This window comes from Myodes glareolus, chromosome 14 (genome assembly GCF_982192425.1).
Source record: "Myodes glareolus chromosome 14, mMyoGla1.1, whole genome shotgun sequence".
In the NCBI taxonomy this organism is placed as follows: domain Eukaryota; kingdom Metazoa; phylum Chordata; class Mammalia; order Rodentia; family Cricetidae; genus Myodes; species Myodes glareolus.
This window is the reverse complement of record NC_142039.1, coordinates 16,405,166-16,429,486: the sequence shown is the minus strand read 5'-3', so window position 1 is coordinate 16,429,486 and position 24,321 is coordinate 16,405,166. Positions and strand designations below refer to the sequence as shown.

At 41.7% G+C, this 24,321-nt stretch overlaps 1 long non-coding RNA gene across 1 annotated transcript; it reads left to right on the top strand.

The window, feature by feature from the left end:
- The first annotated feature begins 4,549 nt into the window (after positions 1-4,549).
- LOC146891929 (uncharacterized) lies at positions 4,550-13,264 on the top strand. The gene is made up of 4 exons (XR_015005035.2): positions 4,550-5,319; positions 6,988-7,051; positions 7,622-7,773; positions 11,019-13,264. It is a non-coding gene; the product is annotated as an uncharacterized LOC146891929 (long non-coding RNA).
- Positions 13,265-24,321: the final 11,057 nt, after the last annotated feature.

Below are 24,321 nucleotides of genomic sequence, written 5' to 3'. Positions count from 1 at the left end.
AGGGGATAAATGGAACTCAAAGTTGCAATCAAAATAAACTGTTAAGCTAACATTTTAATTATAAAGAATATAAAAATAAATTCTATAAGGAACTAACAGTCGTTAGACTATCTGTCTTGACTATGTTGGTGGTTATATATGCTCATATATTCACCAAAATTCATCTGGACACTTAGTGCATTTCTACATATATAAACTTGTTAGTCACTTTTCTGTTGCTCTGCTAATCATGATCAGGGTGACTTATAAAAAAAGTTTATTTTGGCTTATGTTTCCAGAGGATTAGAGCCTATGAAGGCAGAGTCAGTGGGGAGGTAGGCGGCTGGAGCAGGGAGCTCAGGGCTCTCACTTTTTACCACAAACATGAAGCAGGCAGAGAGCTGAAAGCAGGGTGAGGCTCTACAGTCCCAAAGCCCACTCCACGTGATGTACTTCCTTCATCAAGGCCGCACCCCCGAAGTGTCACCAACTGGAAATCAAGTTTTCAAAATACCTGAGCATGTGGAGACCATTTCTCATTTAAAGCTCCACATTTACATTTTCTTATATGTAAATTTTACTTCAATAATAAAACCAACTCTTAATTATCCTCTGTTGCCTAATTTAGTTATAGTCAATACTTGATGCACCACTGAAAACCTAAAAGGAAGCAAGAGCAGATAGAAATCAATGTTGTAACCTTGAGAAGAAATTGTCCCTGCCCCGTTCTTGAGCATTACATGTAGGTGGGGAATAGCTCTCTTGAATGTGTTCTTTAGCCCAGCTAGTCTTCTCTCGGGTTAACCAGCATGCAGAGGGAAGACTCCAGGTTTCATTTCCTTCAGTGTGCCTTCTGTTGAGGTCTCAGTGTTTCTTTTTTCTTCACTTAGTCATAAGTGAAGAGTTCTGAGCACACACATCACTTGGCTGAGAATCATCACTGTGAGCTTTTACCTGAACGAAGTGGGTTGTCCAGACTGCACAGAGGGCCAGGATTCATGAGAATGGAAGTCTGCCATGGTTGGCTGGTGAACAGTAGCAAACAGGAGGAAAAGCTAGCATGTTCCTTGAGTGGATGTTTGTCTTCAGGACTTGTGAGACATAAGTCCTTGAATATAAGGAGAAATTTGGATTTAGTTATACAATTTGGAAAACTTCTGGACAAAAGATATTTGTCCCTATCTTGCCTCCATGCTCAGAGGTTGGGACCTTGACTTGTTTTGTGATTGGGATGTGTGTGTGTGTGTGTGTGTGTGTGTGTGTGTGTGTGTATAGAGAGAGAGAGAGAGACAGAGATAGAGACGGAGACAGAGACAGAGAGAAACGGAATTCATTAGAATGACTTACAGACTGCAGCAGAGCTAATCCGATAATGGCTGCCTGTGGATGGAAAGTTCAAGAATTCAATAGTTGCTCAGTCTACTGGCTGGATGTCTCAGCTGATCTCCGTTATAGGCAGGAATCCCAAAGAAGTAGGCTCTAACACCAGTGAAGAAACAGACTTGCTAGCAAGATGAAGGCAAGCAGACAAACAGCAAAAACTTCTTCCACGTCTGCTTCCAGCAGAAGGTGTGGCCCCGATTAACGGTGTGTCTTCCTAACTCAAAGGTCCAGATTAGAACGGGATCTTCCTACTTTAAATTAAGCAAAATCCCTCATAGGTGTTCCCTCCGTTTTGTGATTTTAGATCCAGATGTAGTCAACTTGACAAACAGGAAGAGTCATCACAGAATTTAAACAGGTATTTGAGAAAGGGTTGAAACACACACAGACACACACACACACACACTCATCCTGTTTCTCTGGCAAACCTGACAAATTGCCCACTACCACCTCTGAAACCCCTTGGTCTCCTTCCGGCCTACATCCCAAGTCTTTAAAGCTGATGAACTTTATGTGCCTTTCTGCAGTGATAATGACTTCAAGTCAAAAGCAAAGACTGCTGAAAATGGCATTGCATTCCAGGAGTTTGGCTACTGTATATGTGTGTTTGATTCAACATACGCACGCATGTTTTGTTTTGACTTTTACTCATTTTGTTTTCAGTTTGGGGGTCATTTTAGAAGTCAGTCTCTGCTAGCTCCACGTAGGAGGTCTGTCCAGCGGGCTGTTTCTCCGGGTCCTGCTTGATAGATTTTTCTCCCCATGTGGGTGGTAAGTTAAGAAACCAGGTCCACTAATTCCAGATCCAGTTTCTTACTTTAAACCAGAAACTTAACGTGGTAATTCCCTTAGATAGTGACTTCTTAGACGATTGCCCACTGCTTACATGAAGAGCTAGCTGGTCCAGCTGGGCTTCTGCTCTGGCTTCTTGAGTGTCGCACACTCAAGCAAGATTGTTTGGACTGTGATCCTGTCTAGTTCTTGCTGGCTCTGTGCCCCCACAGTGGCTGACACTGCACATTCTTTTCCATCTGGGATAACCTTCTCTGGTTCTGCTTGCCTACACATGCCATCACTCCCCAGAGACTATTGCTGTTCTGCTGTCATTTCCTGGATGAGACCCAGGTAGCTACAACTGAACCTAAGGGTTTTGTTTTGTTGTTCTGTCTGAAACATCACAAGCATCTTGAACCCCAGTATCTAGGTCCAGGATGGGGTGTATCTAGGTCCGGGATGGGGTGTATCTAGGTCCGGGATGGGGGTGTGTCTAGGTCCGGGATGGGGTGTGTCTAGGTCCGGGATGGGGTGTATCTAGGTCCGGGATGGGGTGTATCTAGGTCCGGGATGGGGTGTATCTAGGTTCGGGATGGGATGTATCTAGGTCCGGGATGGGGGTGTGTCTAGGTCCGGGATGGGGTGTATCTAGGTCCGGGATGGGGTGTACCTAGGTCCGGGATGGGGTGTATCTAGGTCCGGGATGGGGTGTTCTAAACTCAGCCCCTTTGGCTCTAGTTTGCTCCCTTTTCACTTAGGACCCAGATTGCTTCACATTTAGGCCTAAGAGTTTTAGCACAGTTGTCATACCCTATGAAAGAAGGGCAGATAAGCACAATGGTCATCGTAGGATGCCGTCATGGAAGTGGCCTGTGGGACGATCCATCTCCTAGTGTTAGACGGGGTGAATAAAAGCAGAAGAGACTGGCTAGCATGTTAAACCATGAATTGAGATATATGATACTTAAGGCCTAGCCAAGGTAGTGTCCATAAGAAGTGATGAATCTAAAACACTTTATGTAAATAAGATACTATTTGTATAAAGATGTTCACTGCAAAATAATTTATAATAGCAAAATCTTTCAGTTACCTAAATATCCAAAAGTGGGGGGCTAATTTAAATAAAGTCCATGTAATGAAATATTACATAAATAAAGCACTTTGGAAACTATGAATTCAAACAAAAAGTGTATACTAACAGATATTGTATTATTCTTTAAAGTAAGATACAGAATATATGTGCAGTTGTTACAAAGTCTGTAAATGTATTAGGAAAGTATGTATAAATTGTTCCAAATGGTGAAAGTGCTTGCCTGACAGAGATTGAATTCTGTGTGATTTGGTTTCTTTCTATCGTAACTCCCTGTAGTGGGATTGCAGTAGTTTGCATTACAAAGTCTTGACAAAATTCCTGAGGGGATAACCAAGGAGAAGGGGGGGATTTATTTTACCTCTCAGTTTCACAGGGCTAGTTCCATGTCCTCTTCACCCAATGTGTCTGGGCAGGACCCTATGAAGGTCAGGAATCACATACAGTAGCCAGGGACAATAAATCCCCAAGGAGCAGTGACCACCTTCTTCCAGCTAGGCCCCCGTTCCTAGTTTCTACAACTTCCTCAATTAGTACCCCTAACGTTGGGAACCGAACCCACAGGAGACATTTCATATTCGAACTCTTGCTGTTTACCTCCGATTTAAGCCATCATTTTGGTAAATCTATATAGCTCACTTTCCTGAAGGAGCTCAGACTTAGGCATTTTGAGAAATCATCATTTAATCATCGAAAGCCTTTGGGGGGAAATTTTTTAAAGCAATCGCAAACAGATGTTGTTTTGAGGCTCCCCCATTAATCACTTTTCTGCTGCTGTGATAAAACCCCGTGACCACAGTGACTTATAGCAGACAGGGTTTATTCTCTATTATGGTTCCAGAGGGGCAAGAGTCCATCGTGGCACGGAGGTGTGGCAGCAGGAGCCGGGAGCTGGGAGTCCACATCTCAACCTCAAGCAAACTGGAAGGAGAGCAAGATTATAATCATCCTCTCAAAACCGTGACACACTTCCTCCAGCAAATCCGTACTTTCTAAGTCTACCTAACTAGTGCCTTTCGCTGGGGACCAAGTGTTCAAATGCTGTGCCTGTGGCGACATTTCTCATTTAAATCACCACATGCCATCAAGGGGATCTGAGTACTCAAACTGCACCCTGGCCTTATAGAGATTTTTAAGCAGAGCTGGGCTCCCGATCCTTCCAGACCACCGTGTGCTCCTAATTTGTACTCATATTTTCTTTTATTTATTATCTTAAATAAATAATACATATCTTAAATAAATGAAGTTAATCTTAAAAATCCAAGGCTCAACTATTATTCAGTGGCCAGGACTGCTTTTTTGTCCCTTAATGCTATTCTCGATCTGTGCATTGAGGTGCTATTAACTTAGTTAATAAAATTATAGCTATGGGAAAAGATTGACCAGAGTTCAAACTCTGGGTCCTCTGCCCTTGCCTGTGTTACTGGGCAGGTTACTTAATTACCATGTCTCTGCAGGTTCCGGGGGTGAAGTTACTACTTTGTAGTAGTATCAGACGGTTGTAACAAGGCCAAGGAAGACATGCTGATAGATTGTTTCCTTCAGTGACTTCAAAGGGAAGCCAAGAAGTATAGAGAAGGGTGTCCGCCTCTGAGTGGATTCTGCACCCTTCCTTCAAAAAGGGAAGAGCAAGGTTGTGCTTAAAAAAAAAAAAATACAACTCAGCCTGATCTGAAGTGCTGTCTTCAGGACCGGCTTTTCTAGAACAGTCTGAAGTTCCTGTCACCCAGAATGTAGATATTCTGCAACACAGTTCTCCTAGAGGAAGGCAGGGCAATTTCTGACGAGACCAGGCAACTGGCGTGCTTTCGGATACCTTCATGATGACCCAGGTGAGAAGGTAAGGAATGCACCAACGACCACTGTATTTACAGATATCAGCTCTCTGCATCCCTCCCTCTGGACTATTCCTTTTTGTGGTGGTATTGATGGCTTTTCTAGCACATCTTCCTGACAACACCCAGAAATTCTGTGAACACAGCTACCGTTCAAGAAGTTGTAGGAGGCCAGGTTTCCCAGGATCATCTCCAGGATTCCCTGTAGCAGCATAAGAGACAATGCAAGGCCATGGCCAGCGCATGCTGACTAGCAAGGTGAGCAGGATCTCTTTGGAGGCTCCCTACTCCCCCTCTCCTGTTTTGTGGCTGTCTGTGTCAAAGTCTAAGATACAAAGTTCACAGTTCTTACTTCTCAGGGGTTGCTTCCTATATATGCTATTCCACCCCCCAAATTTAGCACCTGTCTTTTGTCACATGGTTAAGGGCTCACGTCAACAATCTCAAGTGTGTCTTCAAGTAAATAATGAGTCAAGTTGATATCGCTCACAAGGCCAAGTGTAGTCCGGTAGGACGAACATAAATGGGAGATGCTCTTAGGGTAACTCACATACTTCTTAAAGAATTAACTTATCTGCCTTCTGATATGAAAGTCCAGATGGACAGCTGGATTTATCCTGTCTGACAGGAGGGACATATTGAAGATTACCTGACCTTTAGCTCTAAACTGGCCATTTACTCCTAGTACATATGTTCCAAGCTCGTTGTAAATTGACTCTTCCTCTGATATTTTGTACTGACTGCAATACAAAATGTTTATTTCATGATTTCACTTTGTCTCATGAAAGGCTTTCTGGTCCTATTGGCTTTGATTGATGCCCTCTTTCCTATGGCTCTGTGCCCACTTCATCCTTCCAGTTGCCATCCTGTAGGCACAGGCTCTGACTTCCGCTCACAGTCTTTTATATTTGTCCTTGACCTACCTCTTGCTCTACCTTTCTGAGTCAATACTTCTTTATGGTGCATTCCATCCCTTGCAAAACCTGGCATTACCTTCTATAGCAGCAGGCGCTTTCATCCTAGCCACATTCATAAACACCACATTTAACAGTAATTTGTAAGTCTACCGTGCTGTAAGGACTGTAGCACTATTGCAAGTTTCCTGACTCAGTGGCATTCATGAAAAGGGTCTCTTGAGAAGCAGAATAAACAAGTAGATATGAATATTTAAGATAAACAGGACTTGACTTTATGGTTCAGTCATACATGTTTGCCTAGCATGTGTAAGACCCTGGGTTTAATTCCTCAGTACCTGAAAAACATATGCAGACTCCACAAAACAAAACAGAGACAAAACAACCAACCAACAAACCAACCGAAGAAATATACACACAAAAAACAAACCAAATCAAATAAAAAACAAGCAAGTAAACCAATCAACCTACCGAAAGCAGTATGTCATGCTGATAAAACTAGGTAGCTATAATAATACATACGTCTATGTTACTGATAGACTTGATTGCTGTGTTGTGTTGCCTGTGTTTCTCTTTATCTTTCCTTGACCCTGACCTATTTTTTGGATGGATCCAGGAACTTGCGGTTGTTCTTGGCTTAACTCTTTTACTTGATATTTTGACAATGGCTCTTATTATCTTTAGTGTATTAATCTGCTACTCTGTTTGCTATTGTGGGACAATTAATCTTCTAGCCACAAGTGATCCAGGTCTCCCTCAGCCATGCCACTCAACACAGGCCAGAAATTATGCCCCTCAGCACCCTATCCGTCTTTTGTGGGTATGGTGCTTTGAATGACAAATGTCCCCATAGGGTCAGGTATTTGAAACCTCAGTACCCTGCTTGTGGCACTGCTTGGGGAGGTGGTGCATTTTTGCTGGAGGCAGTACATCCCTGGGCTCAGGCTTTATGAGGATAATAGCCTCACCCCACGTCCAATTTGTGCTTTCTGCTTTCTGTTTGTGGTTGAAGATGTGATCTTTCAGTTTCTGCTCCAGCTGCCTGCTGCCGGGCGTGGCGCCCTCCTTCTGGAACTGTAAGTGACACTAAACTCATTTTCCGTAAGTCCCTTTTGGTGACGGTGCTTTATAACAGTCACAGCAAGCTCGTACAGAGGGCAGCGGCGTCTTCTCAGCAAAGCCACTCCCATCTAGGGAATGAAGAAGAGAGGGGATGGTGAGATGAAGGGACGAGGAGCAGGAAGTGGAAAGGGGTCAAAGTTCAGGGATGAACCATGAGGAAGAACTGGAAAGTTGCTCAAGTATTATTTGGGGTGACAGAACCCTAGAAACAATGAGGACAAATGGTAGATGGAGTGCCACAAAGAAAAGGCTAGTGCGAGCTATGAGGAAAAGGAGAGAGAGTAGATGTGGTATTCACAAGGGAGAGGTACATCACGTGAGAAGGTGGGAAAGGTGAGGGGCAGGGTCATCCCAAGGTCAAACTGTCCGTTCACAGTTAAAGCAATAGCAAATGACAGTCACTAGAGACTCCCCAAGGAGATTTTTTTGCATCCAAGAAAGAAATATTCTTTTTTAAAAAAAAATACTAATTTATGCATGTGTATATATCTGTGTGCATACATTGACATGTGTGTGTCCCACAGAGACTAGAAGAGGATGCATGATCCCTTGGAGCTGGAGTTAGAAGCACTCATGAGCAGCCTGACCGTGGATGCTGAGGGCTGAACTCTGGTCCTCACAATTGAACAGCAAGTGCTGTTAACTGCTGAACCATCTCTCCAACCCCCCCTAAAAGGTACATTCTTTAAGAGAGCTTAAATAAGCACAGAATATTGCAAGTCAGAAACCATGGTGTCGCAAGCCTGTAATTCCTGGACTAAGAAGGAGAAAGGAGGATTTCAAGGCTGAAACTAGCTACATAGCAAGACCAAATCTCATATAGGAAAAACCCAAACAAACAAAAATAGCTATAAAACAAGCTATTCTATTATCCACAGCCAGGCAAGTACAAATACGAGAGCCGCACTAAAAGGACAGTGTGACATTTGACATTTAGTGCTGCGGGTTACACAGAGCAGACACTCAGCCACCGCGGGACAGAGGCTGAGCTTCGGCAGTACACTGAGTACCTGTGTGACATTCAGCACAACCAACCTTTAATTCTCTACGAGTGATTCTCAACCCTTGGATGTGCACCACAGAAACCCCAGGAAGCTTCTTTTTAAAAATATCTTTATTGAAATGGAATTCTTTTTTATTTTAAAGTTATTTTATTTTATTTTTATTTTTCCATTTATTTATTTATCAAAAATTTCCACCTCCTCCCCACCTCCCTTTTCCCTCCCCTCCTCCCCTCCCCCTCCTTCTCTAGTCCTAAGAGCAGTCAGGGTTCCCTGCCCCATGGGAAGTCCAAGGCCCTCCCCCCTCCATCCAGGTCTATAAAGGTGAGCATCCAAACAAACCAGGCTCCCACCAAGTCAGTCCATGCAGTAGAATCAAAACCCAGTGCCATTGTCCTTGGCTTCTCAGTCAGCCTTCATTGCCAGCCACATTCAGAGTGTCCAGTTTGATCACATGCTCCATCAATCCCAGTCCAACTGGCCTTGGTGAGCTCCCATTAGATCCGTCCCAGTGTCTTAGTGGGTGGACACACCCCTCGTGGTCCTGACTTCCTTGCTCATGTTCTCCTTCCTTCTGCTCCTCATTTGGACCTTGGGAGCTAAGTCCAGTGCTCCAATGTGAGTCTCTGACTCTATCTCCATCCATTGCCAGATGAAGGTTCTAGGTGATATGCAAGATATTCATCAGTGTGGCTATGGGACAAGGCCAGTTCAGGCACCCTCTCCTCTGCTGTCCAAGGAACAATCTGGGGACCTCTCCTTGGACCTGGGAACCCCTCTAGAGTCAAGTCTCTTGCAAACCCTAAAATGGCTCCCTTAATTATGATATTTACTTCCCTGATCCCATATCCACCCTTCCTCCATTCCACCCATCCCATTCACCAAGCTTTCCCGAATCCTCCACTTCTCCCTTCTCTCTACCCATCTCCCCTTAACATTCACCTCCCCACAACCCCATGCACCCAAGTTTTGCCTGGCAATCTTGTCTACTTCCAATATCCAGGAGGATAACTATATGATTTTCTTTGGGTTCACCTTCTAATTTAGCTTCTCTAGGATCGCGAATTATAGGCTCAATGTCCTTTAATTATGGCTAGAATCCACTTATGAGTGAGTACATACCATATTCCTCTTTTTGGGTCTGGGTTACCTCACTCAGTAAAGCGTTTTCTATTTTCATCCATTTGCATGCAAAATTCAAGATGTCATTGTTTTTTTACCACTGAGTAAAACTCCAATGTGTATATGTTCCACACCTTCTTTAACCATTCTTCTATTGAGGGGTACCTAGATTGTTTCCAGGTTCTGGCTATTAAAAATAGTGCTGCTATGAACATAGTTGAACAAATGCTTTTGTAGTATGATAGGGCATCTCTTGGGTATATTCCCAAGAGTGGAATTGCTGAGTCCTGAGGTAGGTTGACTCCCAGTTTCCTGAGAAACCGCCACACTGATTTCCAAAGTGGCTGCACAAGTTTGCATTCCCACCAACGATGGATGAGTGTTCCCCTTACTCCACATCCTCTCCAGCATAGGCTTTCATTGGTGTTTTTGATTTTAGCTATTCTGACAGGTGTAAGATGGTATCTCAAAGTTGTTTTGATTTTCATTTCCCTGATCGCTAAGGAGGTTGAGCATGACCTTAAGTGTCTTTTGGCCATTCGAACTTCTTCTGTTGAGAATTCTCTGTTCAGTTCAGTACCCCATTTTTTAATTGAGTTAATTAGAGTTCTAGTGTCTAGTTTCTTGAGTTCTTTGTATATTTTGGAGATCAGACCTTTGTCTGATGAGGGATTGGTGAAGATCTTCTACCAATCAGTAGGTTGCCTTTTTGTCTTAATGACAGTGTCCTTTGCTTTACAGAAGCTTCTCAGTTTCAGGAGGTCCCATTTATTCATTGTTGCTCTTATTGTCTGTGCTACTGGGGTTCTACCTAGGAAGCGGTCTCCTGTGCCCATGTCTTGTAGACTATTTCCCACTTTCTCTTCTATCAGGTTCAGTGTGGTCAGATTAATATTGAGGTCTTTAATCCATTTGGACTTGAGTTTTGTGCATGGTGACAGATATGGATCTATTTTCATTCTTCTACAGGTTGACATTCAGTTATGCCAGCACAATTTGTTAAAGATGCTTTCTTTCTTCCATTGTATTGTTTTAGCTCCTTTGTCGAAAATCAGGTGTTCATAGGTTTGTGGATTAATATCTGGGTCTTTGATTCGATTCCATTGGTCAACATCTCTGTGTTTGTGCCACATTTTCATTACTGTAGCTCTGTAATAGAGTTTGAAGTCAGGGATGATAATGCCTCCGGAAGTACTTTTATTGTATGGGATTGTTTTGGCTATCCCAGGAAGCTTTTGAAACGACTGATGGCTGGGCTTTCCATGTAAAGGGTGGCCGTTAGGCCTGGGAATAAGTAGTTTTCATATCTTTCGAGTTAACTTTAGTGAACAGCCAGGCCTGAGAACCTCTGGTCGTCATGAATATTTTCCCCTGTGGAAGATGAAGCACTTAGAAATGTAAATCTAAACCTACCAACCACTATACCTATTAATAAATCTTGGATAATTCCCTAACCCAACGGACTAAAATGGAATTTAAACTTGAAATAATACATAATTTCTGCCCCTTAGATTGTTCAAGCATCTTGAGACTGAAATTTTGGAGTTCATTAGTAGGAAATTATTATATAAAGATATGTAAAATTATTTTTATTTCTTATTTGTGGTGTTTGCATGTGTATGTGTCTCCACATGAGTGTGTATGCACACGCGGAGGCCAGAAGACAACTTTGGGGGTCAGTTCTCCTTCCACTTCATTGAGACAGGAATTTTATTGTTTCTGCCACTCTGAATTCTGGGCTAGGTGACCTTCCAGCTTGTTGTTGATTCTCCTGCCTCTACCTCCTATCTCACTATAGAAGCGCGGGGACTACAGACACAAGCTATCACACGTGACGTTTTGTGGGGACTACAGACTGAAGTCACGTCGTGCGGGGACTACAGACACAAGCTATCACACGTGACATTTTGTGGGGACTACAGACTGAAGTCACACCGTCAGGCTTGTGCTGCCAGCATTTTAATTTGCTGAGCCTCCTCACCAACCCTGCAAATATGTTTAATTATGAAAATCATCAGCAATCAAAGTAAAAAGCCCATTACTTTTAATAACGTACTATGATTTAGTGTTTAGAGAGCATTTATGCATTTTGACACGGTTTTGTCTCCTACGCTTCTTTCAGAATTGCTCTCATAAGTATATCTTCTGCAAATTTTGAGACTTGTACCTTCGTCAGTGAAAAAGCCACTCCTCTCTCATTCACTCTTCTGTGTTTTCCTAGATCACTGTTGGCAGGCCAAAATTTGGTATAGCATCTAAGTCAATGTTATTTCTTTGATATAAATGATAACTCTCTGGCCCTTCTTTGAACTCTTGAACTTTGCTTAACTGGAATGCTTATGGAGCAAAAGTAAAACAGGGAAGAGGGTAAGCTAAGAGCGGTTGAGGGGTTGACACTGGCCGTTTCTAAGAGAGTTAAAAAGATAGACCACAGTAGCAAAATGCAAACAAGTGCAGCCTCTAGCAAAACTACTAAATAAATGTTTGTTGGAAGAATACAAGAATGCAGAGTTGAACTGGAAAACAGAAAAATGGCTGCCCCGATATGCAAAATTACAGGATGGTTACTGTCTGCCCAACCCTGGTTTATCCTTTTATATGAAGAACTTTGTTGTTGTTTTGTTTTGTTTTTGTTTTTCAAGACAGAGTCTCACTATGTAGCTCTGGCTGTCCTGGAACTCTCTAGGTGAGCCAGGCTGGCCTTAAACTCACAAAGCTCTGCCTGCCTCTATCTCGAGTGTTGGCATTAAAGGTGTGCACCACCTTGCCTGGCTCACAGTATCTCTTTTAATCAGCACAGTAATTCTATCTATGGTTCCCTATAGTACAGATGAAGAAACTGAAATGCAGAAAAATGAAGTCATTTCAGTGTAAGGCCCTGCCTGCTGGTGATACTGTAGCCAGTTCTGGATTTCATAATAGCACTATGGCCAATCACCTAATTTCAAGCCCTAGTTAGCCATACTTCCTGTATCAGCCAAGGGCAAGGTCACGTAATTGTTGGTTCTGGTTTTGGTGCCACCTGCTGGTCATGGGACCTGCTTTTTACCCTACCACTTTTCGGGCTCTTCCGGTTCATAACTGCGCTTCCTCAGACTCAACAAAAGGTAACAGGTGGCTCCTGCCTGTTCATTTCAAACACAACATCCGGACTTCAGCCCAGCGCTTAGGTCTGAGCTCTCTAGACTCAGTCTCAACTCATTTCTGCTGACTTACCACTACAAGCCAAAGCGGATCCTGTGCGGCCCTACCCAGTGTGCAGCTGACAGAGTGTAAGCTCATGAGATGTTGAACCGCGGTTTTCTTTTACTGGACCGCCTTTGTTTGGCTTGCATCGGGAATACTCACCTTAAAAAGAGAGTCTGGAAGTGTCCCTTCTTCAGCTTCCTGTGAGGAACCATGGAAAAGCAGTATCCGTACTCTCATGAACGTTTGGTAACTTGTCAGTGAGATTTTCAGGGCCTGGAAATTTCTCTCTTCCTCCTGCCGAGTTTAAGCTTTGTTTCCAGATTTAACCAGTTTGAAATGACCTCTCCTTCTCCCCCTCTTTTTTGTCTCTCTCCTTCCCTACCCCCTCATTTCCATTTTTTCTACTTTTGAATGCAGAAGTTGGCTGAGCCACTCAGACGTCTCCTGAACTTGAGATCCTCCTGCCTCAGCCTCACCTCTGCATGCGGGGACTGTAAGTCTATAACTGCTTCCATTGCTATTTCTTTTTTGACTCTCTGGGATTTTTAGAGGGTTATTGCTTAAATTTCCAGATATTTGGGTATTTTTACAGATATTTTCTGTGACTTTTATGCTAATTTCATTGTTGTTAAAGAACAGACATGGCATGATTTTAATTCTTCAGTTTCATTAAAGCTTTTAATGTTTTTGAGAAAACAAAAAGTATCGGCGAATCAATCCCACACCAGTTATGTTTTAAGGGGTTATTTATTTTGGGGGGTAAAACTTACATACACCATAAACCGTCAGGAAGGGAGCCTAGTTGCAGGAGCCGGGAGCAGGAGCCAGGAGCAAGCACCGGAACCAAGAGCCAGAACCAAGAGGGCCTGATCCGGATCTGCTTCTCTTTTTAAAAGAGAAATATACCACGCCCCAGTGGTGGTATTTCAGCAGCTCAGCAGCTATTGGCTGACGGAGTAGAAGTCGCTCCCCGCTGCACTGTGGGCTCGTATTTCAGCGACTATTGGTTGAGGCAGTGGAAGTTACTCCCACAACAAAAAAGGAAAACAAAAACAAAACATTCCTTAACACATGTTCCTGAGCTATGGACGGGACGTTCTGGTGGTGAAATGTAGATAAGGCAAAAGTCTCCGAGTTGTCCACCACTGGCAATGGTGATTGTCTTGCTGGCTTTGCACTTCCTGGCTTCCAGGGTAGCCACGCCATCTTTACTCTCCCAAGGGAAACAGACTTGCCCCCCGACCACTCAGTCTCGGCAATGAGATGAAATCTGGGAAGAATTTCTGTTTGGTCCTGTGCTTGCCACGGACAAAATGCCAAGGCCTGTGGCTGCTGCAGAACAGAGTTCTCATCAGAGTCTCCCTTAGATGGACTTGCCACCAGTGCCGTGAAGGCACGTGACATCAGTACCTGGCACATGAATCCTGGGAAAAGTCTAGGAAAGTAGAAATCCCTGTAACCAAATCTTCTCTCTCTGGTACTTAGAGCACAAAAATTTTCCATTGTGTTTGGACATGTGTCTGCAAACAGCTAGAAGGAGATGCAGCTCTATGGCTGATCAATAGGGCTGTTAGAGAAAATGGGACGGTTGACCGACTGAGAGCATGTGTTTCAGGGGACAGAGGCATTGGCCACCTTGCTGAGGTTAATATAACCATTCTAAATTTGCATTAATGGTTTCACGAGGTGTCTTTTGTCCTCAACTTTGACCTTATTTACATATCTTTGTGCCATTAATCTTTGATACATTTCTTTGTGTTCTAGACAGGGTTCTTGCAGACTGTATCAGACAGTTTCCTTTCGTAAGTTCAGCTTAGTGCTCTGTTTAGGCGATTTGCATTTTTGATCAGTCTTCCTTCTTTCCTTCCTTCCTTCCTTCCTTCCTTCCTTCCTTCCTTCCTTCCTTCCTTCCTTTCCTTCTCTCTCTCTCTCTCTTTCTTTCTCCTACGAGGCTGAACTCAAGATCCTCGTCGCTTCTGCATGCAGAGTTTGTAGGATTTCACCCCAGTGCCTTGCTCACTCAACACAATCATTGATGTAAGTAGCAAATTAACTGTTAATGAAATAAAAAAAATGTAAAGCTTTATTTCTGTTCATCTGTGTCTGTGGAATTGAACCCTGGTCCTTTCGGAAGAACAGTCAGTGCTCTTAACCGCTGAGCCATCTCTCCAGTCTATCTGTATCTCTGGCAATTTTTTTGTGCTCTTACTTTTTCATGATTTCTCTTTTGTTCAAAGGACAGTCCTCAGCATTTCGCACAGCGCAGGTTTGATGGTAATGAATTCCTTCAACTTCCCTCTGCAGAAGGAGCTCCTTGCTTCACCTTCCTTTCGATAGGTGCTTCGCTGAGAATAAAACTCTAGGATGGCAGGGTCTTTCCTTTACCACTCTGACAATGTCACCCCTTTGTCTTGTGTCTTGCATACTGAGAGGAAGTCTGCTGTCATTCTTTGTTCCTTCTTTGTTTATGTGATGACTTTTAGCAGGCTTCATTGAATGCTCTCTTCACCACTGCTTCTCACAAAGTTAATTACCATGTGCCTTAATGGAGTTTCCTACTGGCGTTCATAAGTTTCTTGGGTCCATGTTTCTTCTAATTTTCATCACATCTGGAAAAAACTGGACATATTTCTTAAAATCTCCCACTACCTATGTCTCTAATGGGACTCCTATTACAGATAAGTTAGACACTTGATCTTGTCTAACTGGTCAGTGATGCTCTCATATTTACTGTTTGCAGTTTTGATTTCCTGTTGTAGGATATTTGATTGCACTGTGCAACTCCGAGACTGTGTTAATAAAATTAACCTTGGATCGGGGTGGAACCAGCAAGTAGTTGACAAGAATGAGCCAGAGAGAGTACAGAGGACCTGGGAAGACAGAGACAGAGACTCACAGGAAGGAGTAGAGAGCGACTTAGAGCCTTTTTAGTTCGGGATGCGTGGAGAGATGCTCTCTTGCTGGGTCTCTAGTTGAAAAGGAAGGCCGACTGATTGCTTCTCAGCTTTTCTGATCTAGCTGGTTTTCACCTCAACATCTGACTCCCAAGTTTTTATTCATAAATAGAACAAGATAAATGAAAACAACAGTTCTAGTTCAGGATCATTTGTGCCACTCCGTCTTAAAACTGAATAGTATTTTCTCCTGCTACGCTTCTAGTATTGTTAACAGCACATTCAGGATCATTTCACCTCATATATGCTGTGCTACATCTGTGCTACATTTGCTTTTCTCTCACTTTCCTATGGTTTCAAAGATTCATTTTAACATTTTAAAGATTTTAATTGAAGTATAATAATTGAACCCATTTTTGGAGTCTTTCTCCATTATGCCTGTGTCTATTCACATTAAGCATACATGACATTTAGTGCTCATCACACAGAGACTGCATCCTCTCCATTCTAGAGCTGTGAGTCATTCCTAACCTGTGGGTTGCCACCCCTTCTGGGAGCTGTTGTGGAACAATCTTTTTGTACACCGTAAAGATGTGCCACTCAGATTAGTTTAATAAAAAACTAAATGGCCAATAGCTCGGCAGGATTTCTTGGGGCGGAGAGGACACTGGGAAGAAGAAGGTGAGGATATTGGGAGACAGAGAAGAAGCAAGCCATACAGGAGGAGAGGTAAAAGCCACAAGTCACATGGCAGCACATAGATGGATAGAAATGGGTTAATTTAAGTTATAAGAGCTAGGTAAGAACTAACCTAAACTATAGGCCAAGCTTTCATTAAAAAGTCTCTGTGTCATTATTGGGGAGCCAATGGTCCTGAAGAAAAATCTGTCCACAAATGACATCAAACGTGGGGACATGTATATCCGCATAAGACCTGAGAAAGCTTTTTTAAAAATTGTTTTTATTAAGCTATATATTTTTCTCAGCTCCCCACCTTTCCTCTCCTCTCCCCTTCTATACTTGCCCATGGTCTCCATGCTCTCAATTTACTTAGGAGTTCTTGTCTTTTTCTACTTCCCATGGATATTAGATCCATGTATGTCTCTCTTAAGGTCCTCTTGGTGGTCTAGATTCTCTGGGATTGTGAATTGTGACTGGTTTTTTCTTGTTGTTGTTAGTTTGTTTTTGCTTTTGTTTTACGTCTAAAAGCCACTTATGAGTGATAACATATAATATTTGCTTTTCTGAGTCTGAGTTACCTCACTCAGTATGATGTTTTCTAGATCCATCCATTTGCCTGCAAATTTCAAGATGCCATTATTTTTTTCTGCTGTGTAGTACTCCATAGTGTAAATGTACCACATTTTCCTTATTCATTCTTCAGTCAAGGGGATTTAGGTTGTTTCCAAGTTCTGGCTATGGCAAACAATGCTGCTATGAACATAGTTGAGCACAGTCCTTGTGGTATGATTGAGCATCCTTTGGGTATATACACAAATGTGGTATTGCTGGGTCTTGAGGTAAGTTGTTTCCTGATTTTCTGAGAAATCACCATACTGAAATCCAAAGCAGCTATATCAGTTTGCACTCCCACCAGCAATGCGGGAGTGTTCCTTTTACCCCACATCTTCTCCAGCATAAGTTGTCATCAGTGTTCTTGTTCTTGGCTGTTCTTACAGGTGTAAGATGGACTCTCAGAATTGTTTTGGTTTGCATTTCTCTAATGACTAAGGATGTTGAGCATTGAGCATTTCCTTAAGTGTCTTTCAGTCATTTTAGATTCCTCTGTTGAGAGTTCAGGTCTGTATCCCATTTTATAATGGATTATTTGTTCTTTTGATGACAAATTTCTTGAGTTCTTTGTATATTTTGGAGAGCAGCCCTTTATCCGATGTGGGGTTGGTTAATATCTTCCCCATTCTGTAGGCTGCCATCTTGTCTTGTTGACCCTGTCCTCTGCTTTTCAGAAGCTTCAACCTGAGAAAGCTTAAAAGAATGTTCCAAAGGCACAACAACAGAGCCAAACATGGATTCCTAATCCCGTAGTTTCTCACGCAGGTACAGTGATGCATCTCCTAGCCACTGTCTGTGAGCTTGAGCTGCTAGTGTGCCATGAACTAAGCTGAGTATGGCTTAAGTTTTGCTCATGCAGACAGAAAAGGTTAGACACACAGTAAAACAGGTTAAAATGAAAAAAAAACCTCTAAATAGGTGACAGTGTGTGCAACAATGTACATAGGCTTAAGATAAAAAAGAAAAAGGGTACAGATAGTCATAAAATAGTTTTAAAACAATGAAATAAAATCTTTAAAAGAGAAGTAAAGTAATAATAATAATAATAATAATAATAATAATAATAAAAGATAAAAGAACAGGCTATGTAGAGATGGAAAACACATAGGGAGTCTGGATCCTGTATGGTGTTGTATTGACTTTACATATTTTGATTGGTGATGAGTAACCAATAGATTCTGAGAGGTAATGGATCATAAAAACAACTAAATTAAGACAACCAGTATCTTTTTTAAATATCTTAACTTCAAAATGGAAGCCAAAAAATATGTTATATTGGAGAAGACGTTATGCTTTTGTTTCCACAGAAAATGAAAGGCTCTGGATTCACTCAGGGTTGATAGAGATCAGATTTGACTGGAGAAGACCTCTAAAAATCCTGCCTACTGACATAAAGAAATAAACCTAGAAAAACTATAAGACAGAGCAAGGGACCAAAATGAAAACGAATGGTTAGGTGATCCAGCCTCTCAGAATGCCTCTGTTGCAGTTTCCTCAGATTTCTGCACCTGGAACAGTTTCATTCTGGCTTAGAGGGTCCAGCATCACAGATTACTCCAGCCAGACTTCAGATAAGTCTTGAACTTTCCCATTATAAAGAAACTGGACAACAAATGATACACCTAGCTCTTCCAGGAATTGGTCATTATCCCAATTTTCTCAGGGTCCCCTAAAGATACCACTGCCCCCAGACAACAAAAAATAATTTTAAGAATACCACATTTCCATGTAGTAATACTTTGTTTGTAATCTAACAAAGCTTGCCTGAAGATCAAAGTGCAGAGCTAAGCCACTAGTTAGCCATAGCGCCCAGGCAGTAATGGCACACACCTTTAATCTCAGCACTCGGGAGACAGAGGCAGATGGATCTGTTAGTTCAAGGCCACCCTGGGCTACACAAAATTGATTCAGTCTAAAAGAGAAACAGAGCTAAGTGGCAATGGCTCATACCTTTAATACCAGTACTTGGAAATCACACATCTTTAATCCCAGCTTTAGGAAGGTGGAGATAGAAAGGGATATGACGGAGAGAAGAACATAAGGCAGGAGGAGACAGGAGGTCAAATGTAGTCTGAGGATGCAGTCTAAGGATGCAGTCTATGCATGCAGTCTGAGTATTTGTAGGGACATGATCACCCCTTCACTCTGAGGATTTGGTAGGGGTAAAAAGTTCTATCCTTGAAAACTATTTAGAATAATAAAGAAATAGAGGTTAGTAGTTAGTCATCTATAACAATCAAACTTATAGTCATGTTAGGTATATTTTCAAGGTCAGTCAGAGACATATTTTAAATAGATTGTCTTCAAACACTCAAGAGACCAAAAGAATATGGTATTTTAATATTTTAATAACATAGGGCTTTTCATGATGGTGAGACATGTCTGCTCATGGCAGCACCAATCTACTCCATAAAAGAATAATGGGCATCAAAGAGTTTGCTTTCTTTGTGGCAAAAGTTATTCATTTGGGGAAGAAACTGCCCTTGCCTCCACTGCTAACAGTAAACAGCCTGTCCAAACTGGACAAGTAGTACACAAAAGAAAACAACTGTTGAACTTTGCCAAGACAGTGTAGGCAGTCCTTCAAAAATTCCTGCTTCGCAGAAAACTCTGTCAGATATTCTAGGCCTGTAGGTCGAAGATGGATGCCCCAATGTTACAATGAACCCTGAGGTGACTGTTTACTCAAGTAATATTTTATCCTTTTTGGGTCTCTGAAGGATATTGAAGACTATATAGTTAATAGTTTTATGATTTTCCCTGTTGACAAATTCAGAAAGGAAACTTATATAAGAGGTGTAAACTTTATAAAGTTGAGAGACATAAAAGTTTAAATTGTTTATTTAAAAAATGTTTTGAGGTCAAAAAGACAGTTTTAATATGGGAAGAGAAGTTATAATAAAAATGGTTTAGGTATAAAAATTTAAATACATCAAGATAAATAGAATATTTTCTCCAAATATGCCAAGTACAAATGGGCTGGACATTGTGAATGTAATTCTTATTTGATAATTGTTCTTATTGTATATAGTTCTATTTAATATCTTTCCTTTCTATATAGACAATACCTGATAATTGTTCTTATCATATATAGTTTTACTATGTTAGTTAAAACCTTTATTTTTTTACTTAGTCAAAAAGAGGGAAACGTAGAATAATCTTTTTTTAAAAAGATTTATTTATTTATTATATATACAGTGTTCTGCCTGCATGTATGCCTGCAGGCCAGAAGAGGGCACCAGATCTCATTACAGATGATTGTGAGCCACCATGTGGTTGCTGGGAATTGAACTCAGAACCTTTGGAAAAGCAGCCAGTATTCTTAACCGCTGAGCTATTTAATAATCTCCAGAATAATCTTTTTGTACACGATGAAGATGGTTCACCCAGATTGGTTTAATGAAAAGCTAAATGGCCAATAGCTAGGCAGGATTTTCGAGGCAGAAAGGATGCAGGGAAGAAGGTGGGGACGTTGAGAGATGGAGAATAAATAAGAATGCAGGAAGAGAGGTATCAGCCACAGTCATGTGGCAGCTCATAGATGATTAGAAATGGGTTAATTTGAGTTGTAGGAAGTGGTTAGGAACTAGCCTAAACTCTAGGCTGAGCTTTCATCATTAATAAGAAGTCTCTGTCATTATTGGGGAGCTCATGATCCTGGTGATAAATTCACCTACAAGGCATAAGTGACCCTGTCACAGGGTTCACCTAAGACCATTGGAAAATACAGATATTTACATTATGAATCATAACATTAGCAAAATTAGTTATGAAATAATAAATTAAAGGGTCACAGCATTAGGAAGGTTGAAAAGCGCTGCTCTAGAGAACCAGAAACATGTTTCTATTAGTGGTTTTAGAGGCTTTCCTATTTCATCATCTTTGTCATTTCCATTTTATTCCTATTTCTTTCTCCTTATGGACTACACTTCCTTGAATGCCTGATAGTTTTGTTTGTACCCCAGAACATTAAAGATTGTTACATTGTTGAATACTGGATTCTGTTGTATTCCTTTAAAAACATTGGCCTGTAGGGATGGAGAGATGACTCAGCACTTAAGAGTACTGGTTCCTCTTCCATAGCAGCCATATGATGACTCACAACAGTAAGCCCTGTCTCAGGAGCTCTGACCTCTCCTGGACTCCATGGGCAGCAGACATGCATGTGGTGTACAAACACATATGCAGTCAAAACTCTCATACACATAAAATAACAATAACAGAAAAGACATGCCTTTTATCTAACAAGTCACATACAATCGGTTTGATTATCTGGAAGCCTGATTTTCAGCTTGAGTAAGGTGAGTGAGAGTTGCCTGTAGTTTAAAGATAATGAAGCTCCACTGCTGGGTGATATCCATTAGAGGACTCTATCCCACCTACACCTAGCATTTAGAAGTTTCGGGTTCTGTTTGGCTTATAGCTATATGAGGAATTTTTTTATCTAAATACACAGATCAAAACTCAGCCAATTGTTTAAATAATTCTGGAAATCTCACCCCTCTCTTTTCCTCACAATGCTTCTTTACAGCTGGACTCTGTTTGACCTCCCCCTATGTGTATTGTGTCCCGCAAACTTCCTTGGTGGCAGTCCAGGGGGAGTGCTCATCCTGTTCACAGCTCTTCTTTCAGGGACCGTAGTCTTGCCACTTGTCACTCAGCGTGTGAAAATAGTTGTTTCATGCAGCGTGAATTCTAATTGTTCCTAATTCTAATTTAAGTGTTCTTAGTAAAATTCCGGAGTCAGCTATTAGGGGATGAAAGCCGAGAGAACCAGAGAGAATCAGAGAAAGCTGAGAATCAGTGCAGCCAGCCTCTAGAGAGACCTTTCACCTCTTCCAAATCCCCAGACCAACGGGGTGATCCTGTCCTCAGATTGAACCTCAGACTGCACCTCAGACTGCCTCCTCAGACTTCAGTGAGCTCCTGTCTCCTTTGACTTTATATTATTCTCTCTACCCAGCTATATCACCCTTGTGTGATCTCTGTTTCTCTTATAGACTGGATCAGTTTTGTGTAGCCCAGGGTGGCCTTGAACTAACAAAGATCCGTCTGCCTCTGTCTCCCGAGTTCTGGGATTAAAGGTTTGTGACACCACAGCCTGGTCTCTAAGTGACTTAGCTCTGCACTCTGATCTTCAGTCAAGCTTTATTTGTTAAATCACAAACAAAATATCACTGCAGATTCATGGCTTTGTATGTTATCCCCCTCCATCCACCTGCCTTCCTCTCATTCTTCTTTTATAGTTATTTATGGTAGGTTCTTACAGTGGGTAGTGCTCTACAATTAAAAATCTACTATGTGCTGGACAGTGGTAGTGCACACCTTTAATCCCAGTACTCGGGAGGCAGACGCAGGCTGATCTCTGAGTTGGAGGCCAGCCTGGTCTACAGAGTGAATTCCAGGACAGCCAGGGTGACACAAAGATACCCTGTCTCAAAAAACCAAAAGAAGAAAAAAAAGAAAGGAAGGAAGGAAGGAAGAAAGAAAGGAAGGAAGAAAGGAAGGAGGAAAGAAAGAAACCATTATGCTGCCAAGCCTAATGACCCAGTTATTTGGGAGGCTGAAGAAGGAAGATTAAAATTTTAGGGTCAATTTGGACAACTCAGTCAGACCCTGTCTCAAAATAAAATATAAAACAAGGGCTGGGAACATAGCTCAGTAATGGAGCTCTTGTCTAACACATTCATGTAGCACAAATAACAAAAACCAGAGACAGATTTGGGGTTCAAACTGAAGATCAGAAAAGCCAAGCAGCCAACCACCAGAGTTATTACTTCTACTAAGGCTGGGACATCCTGTCCTCACGGTGACTGCAGACTGAGCCCTGAGCTCCTGTTTCATCTTGTTTATAGTCATCTCCAGTGCTGGGATTAAAGGCATGCACCACCATCACCCGGCCTCTGTGGCTAATCAGTGTCGCTATTGGAATTAAAGGTGTGCGCCACAGCTGCCTGGCCTGTGTGGCTGACTAGTGTGGCTAGTTTTGCACTCTGATCTTCAGGCAAGCTTTAGTTATTAAAACATAAACAAAATATCATTACACATTCAGGGCCCTGGGTTCGATCCCCAATATTTAAAAGAAGAGTCATGCTTTCTCATTACCTTTAGAATTATTACTTGAAATGTTATTTCTGTATGAGTTTTAAAGATTCATTTACCTTGTTTTATATATATATATATGATTTTTGCCTGCATGTAGTATGTACACCACGTGAGTGCGCATTGAAGGAGGGCATCAATTCTCCTGAACCTGGAGTTGCAGATGGCTGCAAGTCACTCTGTGGGTGCTGGGTACTGAACCTATGTCCTCTGGGAGAGCAGCAAGTGCTCTTAATTGCTGAGCCATCTCTCCAGCTCCCTTCGGTATGATTTTGAATATCATTTTTTCTGTTATAAATCATTATTCCATAAGATGGTAGCTAAGCACGGGCTTTATTATCCTCTCTGAAACTTATTTTATGTCACTTTGCTTTCTTCACCAAAAATGACTCTTGCTATTTCTTTTTCCGAAACTTGTCCTTCATCAGCCTCTTATAATTCTTTACCCATATTTTCTGAATACTTTTAATTAAGTTATTTCTAATATTTTTGTAATTTGGATGAAGCCTTTTTCTACCTCCATCTTCATTTCATTATTTCATATATAGAAAAATTCATTTTAAATTTGCCACGAGTATGGCTATCTTGCCACAATTTTTTTTGTTAATTCTTCTATGTAGAAAGTCAAAGAGTGTAGAGGTGCCAATGTTACCATACTAGGAATCCAAAGAGAAGTTTAAAAATTACTTCATTTGGGAATATAACAAACATATTACATACTAGAGTATAGCTATACAAAGTATACATGTAAAGTATAAGCCATTATTTGAGAAATAACTACATTTTCAAAAACTCAGTAAGCATAATGACCCTGTTTCATATTGTTTAAGACCCGTTTAATGTCTAATAGAAAAAAATAGAATTTCATTTCTACTTCTACATTCAACTGAGTATAATATCTTATTTTGGCTAAGTGTGTCAAGAAAATCCAACCTCACAGTTCGAAAAAGGAAGAGCATCTTAAGTAGGTCCTTGTGGCTACTCTCTCTGATAACATTCCCCAAATTAAAGAGCAGTTCACTAACATCACCGTTTCTCATCAAAAACTCCCCTCCCCCCAGACACAGTATCATGTGGCCCAGCTGGCTGGGAACTCATTATGTACATAAGGATGAGCAGGAACTTCTGAGCTTCCAACTTCCAGCTCCCAAGTGCTGGGGTTACAGGTGAGCATTACCATGCCCAGTTTCACACGCTGCTGGAGATGGACGCCAAGGCTTTGTGCATGCTAGACAAGCCGTCTACCAACTGAGCCGCATCCCTAGACCCAGAAAACATTTTTAATGACTGGGAAGACATCAAGTTCATGGCGGCAGAGAAAATTCTCCAAAATGTTCACGTCACACATGACTCACATTTTGCGACCAGTTACAAGTATTAGCAGATGCTGAAGTGACAGGCCCATTTGGTCCTTTTGCAAGGAACCATTTGCCAAATATCCAAGTTTGAGAGCTAGAGTTCTCTTTTGGTTCTTCTTTCTGTGAGAAAAGAGGCTGCTCAGCGGGCAACTGAATCTCATGATGCTTTCCCTAAGGGCATTCACCATGCTGTCTGTTCGTTCAGAATATTGAAAATGATGCCTACTCAAGTGTCAAGACTTAACAAAATGATAAATCTTACTGC